At 31.5% G+C, this 14,649-nt stretch overlaps 1 protein-coding gene across 1 annotated transcript in view; it reads right to left on the bottom strand.

The window, feature by feature from the left end:
- CNTN5 (contactin 5) overlaps positions 1-14,649 on the bottom strand; it is an 853,760-nt gene that overhangs the window by 25,492 nt on the left and 813,619 nt on the right. The gene's annotated exons all lie outside the window — the stretch shown is intronic.

Raw genomic sequence — 14,649 nt, 5'->3', positions numbered from 1 at the left:
ACATTATTTAACCTAGATATTTCATGTAACCTTTCCTTTCTGTTAAAGAACTCGTTCTCACCATGCATAGTTTCTGCCTTTCCAGTTCAATTACTCTAGTGAACTTTTTGTGGAACTGACCTCGTAAATATTCCAGGATCATTAGATTATAAACTCCTTGAGAGTAAGGACTATTGTTGCTTCTCCCCCGCCCCCCCCCATTTTTTATATCCCCCCTTTCATAATTCAGTGCATTTTGGGACTATTAAGTCCTAAGAAGTTGGAACCCCAAATTACCACTGCTCTAGCCTCTCTACTAATATAACATCTATGAGCAGACAAGTTCTCTCACTAAGGATTTGAAAATATGCTCATCATTTGAAGGCAGGATATTTTATTAGGGAGGGCATTCCCTGATTGTTTCGGTTTGGCAGAACCCCAGTCTGCAGACACAAATTCTGTACAAGGCACAATTATTCAATTTACACATTATGATTGGTATTTGCTGGCACACACCAATATGATGTTTCAAGTTATTATAATTGTTTTGTGCCCTGTAGATAATCATACTTCAAAGAGTAGAATTTTTAAAAAAATCAGATTAGTTAAATAAACAATACTTAGTCCTTCTTTTTAATATTGATGAGACTGTTGAACATTGGGTTGGGGGTTGAGATTAAAAAAAAGTTTACAGTGGAGGAAAAATATAAGAATAATTTATTGAGGTGCTTGTATTTATTTATCCCAGAAGATGTCACTACTGTCTAAAAAAGACAATACTAAAGAAGTTTAGAAACAGAATGGGGTTTTGTATTTTGATTTTAGGGTTCATTCCTATCTTTTCTTCAGATATCACATGGGATAGCATCTAGAGGGAAGCATAGAGAGTAACATGCAAGGCTTAGAATGAAAAAGACCTGAATTTTAAATCCTAATCTTTACATGTTTCAAGAATTTCCCTGGAATTTATCTATTAAATCATAAATTGGTTATAAATTGATAAAAGCATCTCCACAAGAGTGGATAGATCCTTTGAACATTCATGTATTTAAAAAAAATAACATGAACATATCTGGAAGACCATGCTCCAACGTGGGTGGAACATGGAGGATGAGAAATGAACTCTCTGGACTTCTTAATGGAATATAGTATTACAACTGTATGCTTTTCCTTTAGTATGAAGAGAAATAATTTGTTTTTAAAAAACACATTAAACATCTTAATTTGAAATTAAAATAAAAAGGAGAGTCTACAATGACTTTATCACTATATATCAGGCCATTACTGTAATCCATGACTATGTGATCTTATCTCCACTAGAAATGAATAGAATAGTGGGTACCTGGGGACCTATAATCATAGTAGCTTGAAATTCATCTGCTGCTGTAACCCAGTGGAACTTTAAAACTTATTTAAGAGTAGAGATACTGTACTTTATAACTATTCATATAACTTCTGTAACCAGGGAAATAGGACATAAGTCTCCTTATGTACAGAAAATTAAGCAAAGACAAGGGCTTGAAATTATTGACCACTAAGTCACCAGGAGGGAGATGTTTTTAATAACTAGACTCAGCCAGGGCAAGGCATTTATTTGTTTGCTATAAGAAATGTTTGAAAATTTTGCTTCCTGTATATTATTGCCCACTGGAGGCATTGAGCCTTCATTGTAATACATATAATAATAGTAATAACATTTATATAATGTTTTAAGGCTTTTCAAAGCACTTTATGTGAATCATCTCATTTTATAGATAAGGAAACTGAGTCTGAGAGAAGACATAGTACAACTAGCAAGTGTTGGAAGAAGGTTTGAAACTGTCTTTCTGGATAATTTGAATCTATATTTTCTGACTCCATATTGATTTATTTTACATGACAGTATCTTAAAATAAATTGCTCATTCATTTTTCCAACTTTCTGTGACCCCATTTTGGAGTTTTCTTAACAGAAAAACTGATTTTCCATTTCTTTTTTCAACTCATTTTACAGATGAAGAAACTGAGGCAAACAGGGTTAAGTGAATGCGGAAGCCAGATTTTCAGCTCAGGAAGTAGAATCTTCCTGACTCCAGCCTTGGTATTTTATCTGCTGTGCCACCTAGCTGCCCAAAATAAAAAAATACTAAGATGAATATAATATTTTAGAATTTTAGAGTACTGTTTGTGAATATGAAAAAAAAATTACTATTGTATTCCCTCACCCTCTAATCTAAGGGGCTATCTAAATTGCTTACTTTTAGTTTCAGGGCATAGTCTTTCTTGATTCCCTTAGCTGTGAGCGCACCTCTTTTATGTACACACACACACACACACACACACACACACACACAGACATTTCATGTATGTATATATATACACATAGAAGTTGTGTTTATGTATTTAGATATACAAAGCTATATCTATACACACATATAAATATATATGATTTATTATATATATTATATAATATATATGATTATTATATATATACAGATGAATATATAGTACAATATAATAACTATTCCACATATGTGGATATATACATGTATGTATAAATACAGAAACATATAAATTCACATCCATATATATATATACATATACACACACATACACATAGTATGTTTCAGTTCCTGAACTCTGAGAATATGATTTCTAGAAAGTTATTTTTAATAAATTCTCATTTTAAAGGAGCAATTTATATGGTTTTTGGAGTCCAACATAAAAACATTTTACATGAAATTCCTATGTAGGATAGTTCAAGCTTGGAATATTGTTTACATTCATACACATATAAACACACGCACACAGAGGAATTTTGGGCACAAAGCAGAAAACAATGTCTTTGTTCTCCTTTTGATTTTTCTGCTTGCTTAGTTTCATTTATGTGACAAGACTCAAAGGATCTCAGGCTACAAAAAGCAGACCTAGACAATCTTTGCAATTTGTTGGAAGGTAGCTCCTCAAATACTATAAGAAATATTCAGATTGTAAATTTAGAATTCAGTGAAATTAAAGTCTTTTAAGCTTTAAGTGGGATAGTACCCTGTGCCAAAGAGGCTGATTCCTGCTAAGAAGAAGTAGTTTCAAAGAACATATGTTTTGAGGTTCTATTTAACCTATTTTATTTTATAAGAGAGCTTGGTCCTTGGAAGTGAAGTCTGCAATTAGATCGATCTTTCTAGTTAGGGAGAGAATCAACTACAGAACTATTTTTTTTTCCATTAAATTTTATTTATTTCTTCTTTTTAAAAACATCATTAAAAATCTCCCCTAGCATTTCTTTTGCACCCCACCCTCCCGACTCCCAGAGAGCCTTATCTTATGCCTTTGTCTCTCAAAAAGCTGAAGTAAGATTCTGGGTTCTAAATAGGGAGACAGATAAAAGAGCTTAGATAAGGATCCCAGCTGAAAGCCCAGTGTAGGTGGCAGGAGAGAAAGATTTAAATGTGATTCCATGCAAGTAGAACTAAAGTACTAAAGGGGATCAATGTCTAGCAGAAACTGTCCACCAAGCCCAGGAGGTGATAATCATATCACCAGAAGATATTGGTGATCCTTCTATAAAGATGGTTGCCCTTCTACATATATGCCTAAGTCATATATTCTTTCTCCCTGCATATTGCTCACATGTGGGTTCTTATATTTGTATCTCTTACTTGTGACCCTAACCTAAATATAAAGTCTTCCCAGGTAGAATATATTGATTTGTAGGAGACTGTGCCCAAGGTTTATGAGAGGCCAGAATATTCTATTGCTATTTTTCTTATTTTGCTGTTTCATTAAATGCTTCTACTTTGAATCATGTTCTCTGAAAGATTAGTTGAAGGAGGGGATTCAAGCTGTGAGTTTGAGTAGATTACAGACCCACAGAATACTTTGAATATAGGGTCAATTTTCAAGGAGTTCTACATGTGAGAGGGAGTATCCCCTAGGGGCTACAAATAATAGGCAGAAAATTTTTGGAACTTGTCATCCCTAAGAGATGGTATGGGCTTAAGTAAAAATAGACTCAAGGAGAATTTTAAATCATGAAGGAAAAGTAATAATATGCAGATCATATTATTACAAAACACTTTATTGGCAATTATACTGAAAGCTAGATAATAATAATAACTTAGTAGTATAACTACAAAAACAAATTGTGATATACATTATATTAAATATAAACTTATTATATTATTATTATATATCAAATATAATTACTTATATTATTATAGTAAATATAAAATTATCATATTATATGTAAATTATATTAAATGTATTATATTATATTACATTTATTATTAATTATATTAAATATAAAATAATATATAGAAATAACAGAAAATATATCATAAGGCATTAAATTAGTATGCAATACAATATAATATAATGATATGTAATAGTATAGTGTTATAACAATGACAACTAAGATTTATACAATGCTTTAAGGTTTGCAAAAGTGCTTTAAAAACATTGTCTCATTTTATCCACATAACAACCTGTTTGGAAGGTACTTTAACTATACTCATTTTATACATGAAAAAACTGAAGAAGACAAAAGCTAAGAAACTTACTTGGGATTACGTATATAGTAATCTGAGGCATGATTGTAACACAGGTTTTTCTTATTTCAAATTCATTCTCTAGCCACCACTATGTCACCCACCTGCCAAATTATGACCATGTTTTCATAGATGAAAAAAACAAAGGACCATAGAGATTAAATGGTTACAGATACAGTGAGAAGAGACAGAACTTGAACTTATATCTTCTGATTCTTAGGGCAGATCTCTTCCCTTGATATTTTAATGTCTTTTCATGGTAGGTTGTTATTAATGAAGACTAGAGCTGTTTGAGACATTGCTTGGTTGAGGGCTTAAATAATATTGTGACTACCACACTTTTCCTTAGTATGTTTATTCCCCAAAATTCTATCATAATTGAAAGTAGTCCTAATTCAGAACCTGGGAGCTCTCTGTTTCTGTCCCAGCTTCATCACTAATTAAAGACATGCTTTTTGAGAAAGTCATTTAACAACTTTAGTTCTCAAATGCCTTGTCTGGAAAATGAAAGGACTAGATCAAGTGATCTTTAAAGGGTGTCCCAAGTATTTAAAAAATTCAAAGCAGACATCACTATTGGTCTCTTGCTGCATTCTGTTCAATCAGAACAGTGGGCATTAGGAGGAAATGTGAGTCCCCAGCACATTTTTGCCATGTGTCTGCTCTGCATTCCCTATCTCAGGATCTCCTGATTTAGTACATGACAAGAGCCACCTAGACCTCCCTGCTTTTTCTGCCATGGGCCAATTTAACACACAAAAGGAACCATTTGCTCCTTTTTGCTTCTGCTGTAAGAAACCTTGAGTGTCAATCAACTTGGCTGCTACTGACAGTAATTGCTTTTTAAAAGAGCTAAATCCCCTTATAGACAATTTCAGATTTGTTTGGAACATAAGGCAAGATTAAAAAAAAATTCCAGGATCTTATTTTCTACACTCCGTGGTCACTAAAGCTGCCTTAATTTTAATAATGTTTTTCTGAGTAAACGAGCAATTAGTCTTCTGATGCAACCCACATGCAACCCTTCCTTAAAACTCCCCCCACCCTCTCATCCCCCCCCCTTTTTTTTTTTTTGCTTTCAAGCATTAAATATCAGTCTGAATGAAAACATCCAACTTCTTGGGAACTCATATAACAATAATTACAGTCTGCTTTATTTTTTTTATTTTTTAAGTGACTAACCCAAGGAATATTTAATAAATATATTATTATAATACCAATATAATATAGTATTACTAGTTATTATAAAATTAACAAATATATTAGTTTCAATTTAGTTTGTTCTGCTAACAAACCTATTTTCCACATGGAATTTTGCAATTTGCATAACACTGAATTGTAAGTCATTTACTTTGATTCTCACAACAAAACTATGAGATAGAGAGGCAAGGTATATGTTATGATATACATTTTGCAGATGAGGAAATAGAACCACCTAGAGGTAAAATAGACTATACATAGTCAAAAGTGGCAGCATCTATACTAGAAATTACACCTCCTAACTCCTGGTTTTATATTTTAAAAAATTTTCATGTCTTTTATTTTTAATATCAAATTTACTTCTAGACATAACCCTACTTTTTCCCTTACACAGAGAGCCATTCTAGTAACAATAATTAGAAAACAAAGTGAAAAAAAGTCATTTGGAAAAATCTAACCAACAATCCATTTATACTGTATATATCCTGGATGCTATTTGCAGTTTGTTTCTTTTTAGAATGTGAGCTCCTTGAGGGGAGGAATGAAATTTTTGACTTTCTGTGTTTCTCCAGTACTACTTAATGTAATATTCTCTCTAAAATGTAATAATTTCTTGTTGGGGTTTTCTTGGGATTCTCTAGGAGCAGCCTTCCGTAATAACCACACAAGTGCAGCCAGGGATTAAAGTCCAAATGATTTATTGTCTCTTTTTAAGTCTTGTCTCCTTTCCTGCGGCCCAGTTAGCTTTCTTATAGTCCAGATCCTTTATTATTTCCTTCCTGGGTTTGAGCAGCTTTCTGGAGAGCCTTTTCACTCTGGCCTTGGTTCCAAGAGCTTGAGCTCCCACTTGCCTTTTCTGGCTTCTGAATCTCCCTGACTTCCAAGGGTTTAGCTTCTAGCCACAACAAAGATGGAAGATGGAATGAATGTGTCTCAGCCTTGGAGAGGTTTCTAGTGTGCTTGTCCTTTCTGGCCCTGAGAGCTTCTTGCTTGTATGCTGTACACTGAGTACAAACCAATCATTATATCACTAGGAAACCATTATTTGTTGTAGGATTAAATCAGTGCTAGACTAGATTTAATCATTGTCTTCTCAATTCCACTTAGTACCTTGTTTCAAGCTCTGGCTCATAATATCTCCTTGTAAGATTAAATCAACCACACTGAACCATGCTAAATTAGATAACTATTGTCTCTATCAATTCCACTGACTTAGTACCTTGTAAGAATCCTTTGTTTCAAATTCAGAGTTCTGGCCCATAACAACTTAACATAAAGTCTGTAAAATCAAAAAGGCTTGTGGACTGACTGATACCAGGGGAATCTGACAGAATATGTAATTCTCTAATCTAAAAGAATGCCTTTCCAGGAGCCAGAGTTCTATTCTGGATTCTTGCATCAAATGGCTACTTGACTTTAGAGAAATTCATTCTTCCTACGCCTGTTTCCTCATTCTTAATATGAATGAGTGAGGATGATTTTGAAGGTCACTTTGGATACCACTTCACTTCTCTAGTGCATCTTACCTCTCCCTAGCCAATAAGAGGGATGCAATACCTTTTCTTTATCAATTTTTGACTGGGGTAGAAAGAATGGCAGTGGCAGCTAGATAGCTTAGTTGTTATGCTGGGATTTAGACATTTACTAACTATGGGCAAGTCACTTAACCTCTGCCTTAATTTATTGTAGAATGAAATAGCAACTCATTCCAGTATACTTGCCAAGAAAACTCCATGGACAGAGTAGAAGTCACAAAGAATGGGACATGACTGAAAAACAGCTGAAGAATGTAGGATGAGGAGGATTGTAGCAGAGGGAATAGTTATGTTTGTTTTTTTTTTTTTTTTTAATACATTATAAAATGTGGCTACCCATGAAAGTGTGGTTAGAGATGAGTGGTCAGAGACTAATGGTTAGCTGAATGCATATGGATAGAAGAATATACACTGGTAATAGGAGGGAGAATGCTTCCCTTTAAGGAAAGAACCAATGAGAATGTTCCTCTCAGATGTGCTGTCACATGGTTCTTCCATTGGAAATGGAATAAGAGATTCCTTTTAAGAAAGTATATTCCAGTAAATATACAGTCATTTAATGATTTGAACATAGTTGGTGAATATTGCTTTAAATGATAAACCTATTTGTCTAGTCATGGTTCTGGTCAGATTAAACTTAAGAATACTAGATTCAAATAAAATGTTATAGTTGACAATTGTATGAAAATTAATACTTTATTTAAATGATGTATTTAAACTTTTGGCTAAGATAATAGTAATATATCTTTTTGCACATGTAACATAAAACTAGATTTCACTTGGCTATCTTTGTCTGACAGTATTAAGGACAGGATAAAAGAATGAATTGCTAATAATCTTTCAAAGATAAAAGGCTCTAAAAATGGTAGTCCCTCAACTTTTTGTATTATGAGTTGATCTCTGAAAAGATGAAATCATGTCTGTTAGCTTCATAATCATATGAAAATAACCCATGAAATAAATCTAAAGAAATTGACATAAAGCCATTTGATTTAAAAGAGAATCTATAGCCTCTCAGAAGGGAAGTTTAGCTTTTGATATTTAAGCTTTTATATAGCTACGGTGGAAAACAAAGTGATTTTGTAAAACAGCTGTTATCTACACACCATATGGAAAATAAAACAGTCTTTGTTCTAGTCTTTTGGTTATTCTGTCTATAAGTATTTTTTTTTCCTTTTTAATTTCTACCTTAGCTTCTCTAAAACACAAACAGTTACAAAATTTTTAAAATCTCCTTGGTATGTCATGGGTTACTATGGTCTCCCACAATAGGATATTCAATGATTTTTGTGTTTTCAATCCAGATTTGTCAGTTTATAAAATACAATCATATGATTATCTCCTCTCCACCTATTTCCCACTCTCAGTTTTCTTCAAAAAAAAAAAAAATCCTCATTAGGACTTGTTTTATTTCTCTAAATAAAATTGGTTTCCTTTTCAGGGCAATTAATTGACAGACATGGCTCTAGCAACCTGTAAAATGGAGTTCTAAGGAAGATGTGCTTTAGAACATACAAAATGAACACCTGAACACTTTACACAAAACCTGAGAAACAGAGCTGTTAGGGCAGCCTTTTAAGTGATGACAGTGGAAAATGGAACAAGTTGTTTTGTCTTTTATTACACCTCAATAATAAGTGCTAACAAATCTAAGATTGAAACTGGGACATTGTGGTCGACTTGTCCATTGCTATAAAAATACCTTGTCACTTACTGTTGACATGAAGCCAGGCCATCAAAAAGTAAAAAAATATAGTTAATAATATGCTTACACAAAGGGCCAGAAAAATGCAAGGACCATATAATTGGCTATCATTGTGACAGAATTGAAATTGTGATATTGAAAAGTTAACATCTAACAAAGATTTTTCTTTCTTTCTTTCTTTTTTGCTAAATTCATCTTATTGGTGTTTTAGCAGAATTGGAAACTCTACAAAGCCAAGAAAAAAAAATAGATATAGCATTAAAACAGATTTAGTAAATCCAACTTAAAGAATTAGAACATAAAGTTGAAATCTAAGCAGTGGTATAAAGTTAACATATCATTTTGCTTTTAGTATTTTATTTAATCCTCTCATCAACTTTGTGATATTGATATTAGAGAAATTATCTTCATTTTACAGTTGAGGAAACTGAGGCTTATTATAAGTTGTCCTTGACCTTCCATCTACAGCAAATTTTGTTGTAGTTTAAAATTTTTTAAACTAAAAAAAAAAAATTATTTTATTTTTATATCTTGAGTTCCAAATTGTCTTTTTCTCCCACCCCAACTCAAACCACTGAAAAAAAAAGCAAAATATCAATTATACATGTAAGTCATGCAAAGATATTTCCATATTAACGATTTTGCAAAAACAGCAAAATAAATGAGGCAAAAATTATATTTCAATTTGCACTCAAAATTCATCAATGTTTTCTAGCATTTTTTTCATCATGAGTCCTTTGGAATTGTCTTGAATTATTGCATTGATTAGAAAAGCCAAATCTTTCATAGTTGATTGTCATTACAATATTGCTGGTACCATGCACAATGATCTCCTAGTTCTTCTTTCTTCATTTTGTATCTGTTCATGTAGGTCTTGCAATATTTTTCTTTCCTTCTAAAACTACTTCTCTTGTCATTGCTTTAAGCACAATAGTATTTCATCAAAGTCTTATGCCACAGTTTTGTTTTTTTTTTACCCATGCCTAATTCCAAATTAATTTCCAGAATAATTGGACCCATTCACAATGCCATCAACAGTTTATTATTATATCTATTTTCTCTCATATTTTCTAGCATTTGTCATTTCTCATGATCCTTGAACTGTGACTAGGTCTTCTGCTTTCCCATAATAATACTTCTCTCTGCTTTGGAACTGCAAATAGAATCCTTTATCCCTTTTGATTAATTATAAATGCTAAGATCCAGAATTGCAATAGAGTTGTCAGCTGCACCCAGCAAAATAATCATTTAAATAACAATCAATTCCTATGGAGGAATTTGGTAGGACTCATGTCTTTCCCTAATTTTTTTTTTCATATTGGAAAAATAAGAAAGAATAAATCCTACCAAATTCCTTTTGCAATTATGGTGCTGATACCTAAAACAGGGAGAGCAAAAACAGAGAAAGAAAACAATAGACCAATTTCCCTAAAATATTGATGCAAAATTTTTAAATAAAATACTAGCAAGGAGAATACACACAGCAATATATTTTAAAGATCATACATTATGATCAAGTGGGATTTATAACAGAAACATAGATAACATGCTTCATTATTAGGAAAACTATCAGAATAGTTAAGCATATCTATAACAAAACCAACAGAAATCATGATTATTTCAATAGATGAATAAAAAGCTATTGATAAAACAAAACTTTCATCCCTAGTAAGAACACTAGAAAACATAAATAAATGGAACTTTTCTTAAAATGATAAATAATGTAAATTAGAAGCCTTCCCAATATGATCAGGTGTGAAGTGATGAAGTGATGATGTCCATTATCATCACTATTATTCAATATCATATAACAAATGTTAGCAAGAACAATAGGGGAGAAAAAAAGAAATATATGAAATAAGAACAGGCAATAAGGAAAAAAATCTATCACTATATATATGATATGATGATATACTTAAAGAATCCTAGAAAATTAATTAAAGAACTAGTTGATATAATTAACAACTTTAGTAAAGTCACAAGATAGAAAATAAACCCATATAAATCATCTATTTATTTCTATTTCTATTATATTACCAACAAAGCCCAGCAGCAAGAGATAGAAAGAGAAATTTCATTTAAAATAACTAGTCAACATTTCCAATAGTAATATGATGAAGAGAGCCATGTGCACCCAGAAAGAGGAGTATGGGGACTGAATATGGATCACAACATAGTATTTTTATTTTTTTGCTGCTGTTTGCTTGAATTTTGTTTTCTTTCTAATTTTTTTTTCCTTTTTAATTTGATTTTTCTTGTGCAGCATGATAACTGTGGAAATAGATATAGAATTGCATATGTTCAGCATACGTTGGATTGCTTGCTTTATGAGTGAGGTGATAGGGGAAAGGGAGGGAAAAAAGATTTGGAACACATAGTTGTTAAGCCTGGTTACTAGATAATTTTCAAATTATCTATGCATATGTTTTGAAAATAAGAAGCTTTAATAAAAATAAATAAATAAATAAAATAAAATAATAGCCAATATAAAATACTTAGTAATCTACCTGCTAAGACAAATGCAGGGACTCTAAAGACACAATTATAAAACACTTTTCATACAAATAATGTTGTATCAGAACAATTAGAAAATATTAATTGCTCATTAAAATGATAAGTCTAGCTAAATTAATGTAATTATTTAATGTTATATTAATCAGACTGCTAAAATATTTTATAGAGTTAGAAAAATAACAAAAATCATCTGGAAGAACAAAGGTCAAGAATATCAAGGAAATTACTTAAAAAGGCAAATGGAGGCAGGCTAGCTATATTAAATCTCATACTGTATTAAAAAATGGCAATCATCAAAACAATGGTACTTAGAGCAGTGGATTTATGGAAAAGTTTTAAGTACACAATATACAACAGTGGATGAGCAAACATCCCACCTTCAGGGATAAGAACTCACTGTTTGACAAAAGTATCAGGAAAACTGGACAGCAATTGGGCAGAAATTAGGTATAGACTAACACTTCATACCAAATTTCAGGATAACATCAAAATGAATCCATGACTTAGACATAAAGGGTGATTGCATAAGCAAATTAGGGAAGTATAGAAAAGTTTATCTTTCAGATCTATGGATAAGGGAAATTTTTAGGATGAGATAGTAAGCATTATGAGCATTATTATTATATAATAAATAAATTTGATTACATTAAATTTAAAAGTTTTTGCACAAACAAAACTAATGCATCCAAGATCCAAAGAAAAGCAAAAAACTGGAATTTTTTTCCCCCAGCAAGTATCTCTGATAAAGAACATAATGTTTAAATATATAGAGAACTGTGTCAAATTTATAAAACTATGATGTTATTCCATATTTGATAAATTGTCAGAGGATACGAACAGGCAGTTTTCAGACAAAAAAAAAAAAATCAAAGCTACCTATAGTCATATAAAAAAAAATTCTCTAAATCGCTATTGACCAAAAAATGCTATATGCAACTCTGAGGTTCTACTTCACAACTATTAGATAGGTTAAAAATGCTGGTGAAATTGTAAATGGATCCATCCAATTTGGAGAACAATTTGGAACTATTCCCAAAGGATTATAAGTCTGTGCATCAGTTGTAATGGAATGACACAATAGAAGTGGTGTCATAAGAAGTGGTGAGAAATTTGCTTTCAGAAAACCAAGAAGAACTTGTGAGAATTAACGTAGAATGAAGTGAGCAGAATAAAGAGAACATTTTACACAGCAACAACAATATTTTATGATGACAAACTGTGAATGACAACTACTTTCAGAAGTATAATGATTTGAGACAATTTCAAAAGGCTATAAAGAAACTACTTTTGATAATGTAGCAATGATGATGTCATTGGGAATTAAAGGGGAAAGAAAGGAATATGGGAAAAATTAACATAAGGGAAGAATATTGAAATTAGGTACTTCAATTTTTGCTTTACACTGACCCTGATTGAAATTACTTTCCTTAAAGATAATAACAAATTTTTGGAGGGTTTGTGGGAAAACTGGGACACTAATACATTGTTTGTGGATTTGTGAAATGATCCAACAATTCTGGAAAACAGTTTGGAACTATGCCCAAAGGATTATCAAACTGTCCATATCCTTTGATCCAGTGGTGTCTTTAATAACCTGAGGAGATAATTAAAAAGGGAAAATGTCCCACATGTGCAAAAGTGTTTGTAGTAGCCCTTTTTTGTAGAGGCAAGAAACTGGAAACAGAGCAGATGCCCATCAGTTGCGGAATGGCTGAATAAGTTATATAGTATATAAATGTAATGTAATATTACTATTCTATAAGAAATGATAAGCAGGATGAGTTCAGAAAGACTTGGGGAGATTTTTATAAATTGATGCTAAGTGACAGAACTAAGGGAACATTGTATACAGCAACAATAAGATTATGTGATGATCAATTGTGATGGATTTGATTCTTTTCAATAATGAGGTGATTCTAGCCAGTTCCTTAGACTTGTGATAGACAGAGTCATCTGACTATAGAAAGAGGATTATGAGGAATGAATGTGGATCACAGAATAGTATTTTTACCTTTCTTGTTGTTTGCTTGTTTTTTTTTTTTTTCCTTTCCTTGTTTTATCCTCTTTTTGATCTGATTTTTCTTATTCAGTATAATAATATGTGGAAATAAGTTTAGAAGAATTACATGTTTAACATTTAACAATTATGTAATATTTGATTACTTGCTATCTGGGGGGAGGGGACATATATTTTGAAAATTAAAAAAACTATTATTAAAAAATTTTAAAATTAAAATAAAATAACTTTCCTGTCATATGTTCCATGAAGTAATGATATTTATTTATCAATTTGTATTTAAAGTAATATTTGTTTTAGGTGTGGGACATTACACATTTGGCCATTGTTGTTGAATTGAACAACATTTTGTAGTTTAGCCACTAATGAATTGATATTTTGAATTTCCACTAACTATGTCTTAAGGTCTTCAAATTCTGTTCATTCCTGTGAAATTTTGTTCATATCTTTGAGGCTGCTTTCCCTTTGCTTGGGATGAGTTGTCAGTTTGACACGTGTCCATTTGAAATATTTTCAGCATGAATTCTTTGCTGTAAGATCCCAGCTAGTGTGCATGGACATGATAAGGGAATGCAAAGGTCTCTGTATTGAAAAAGTATATAGTGTGTGTGTGTGTGTGTGTGTGTGTGTGTGTATACATATATATATATGTATATATATACATAGTGTGTATATATATACATATATATAGTGTGTATATATATACATATATATAGTGTATATATATATATATACATATATAGTGTGTGTATATATATGTAGTGTGTGTGTGTGTGTGTATATATATATATATATACACACACACACACACACACCCCATATCTATATATAGATATAGATATATAGATATGGTATCTGACATGAAACAAATAGAACACACTATTTAATTACTAGTAGGGAATGATAAATTGAGGCAGGATTTTTATAAATAATACAAACACATAGTTTAGATATTTAAGAGTTTTACTACTATACCTATTAAGTATCAGTAGTAACACACAATCTTCATTACTACTATTATCAAAATGTGTTGACTGAGTATTAATCAAGAAGTTATTTGCCATCATCTTAACCAAAATTTATACATGTATGCATGTTATATATAATACATGTATACATACTTTCTAGGAGATATAAGATAAAATTATTCAATATAATATATAGTTTCCAGAAT

The sequence above is a fragment of the Antechinus flavipes genome, chromosome 3, assembly GCF_016432865.1.
Source record: "Antechinus flavipes isolate AdamAnt ecotype Samford, QLD, Australia chromosome 3, AdamAnt_v2, whole genome shotgun sequence".
Taxonomy (NCBI): Eukaryota; Metazoa; Chordata; class Mammalia; order Dasyuromorphia; family Dasyuridae; genus Antechinus; species Antechinus flavipes.
This window is presented reverse-complemented; position numbering and strand designations above follow the sequence as displayed.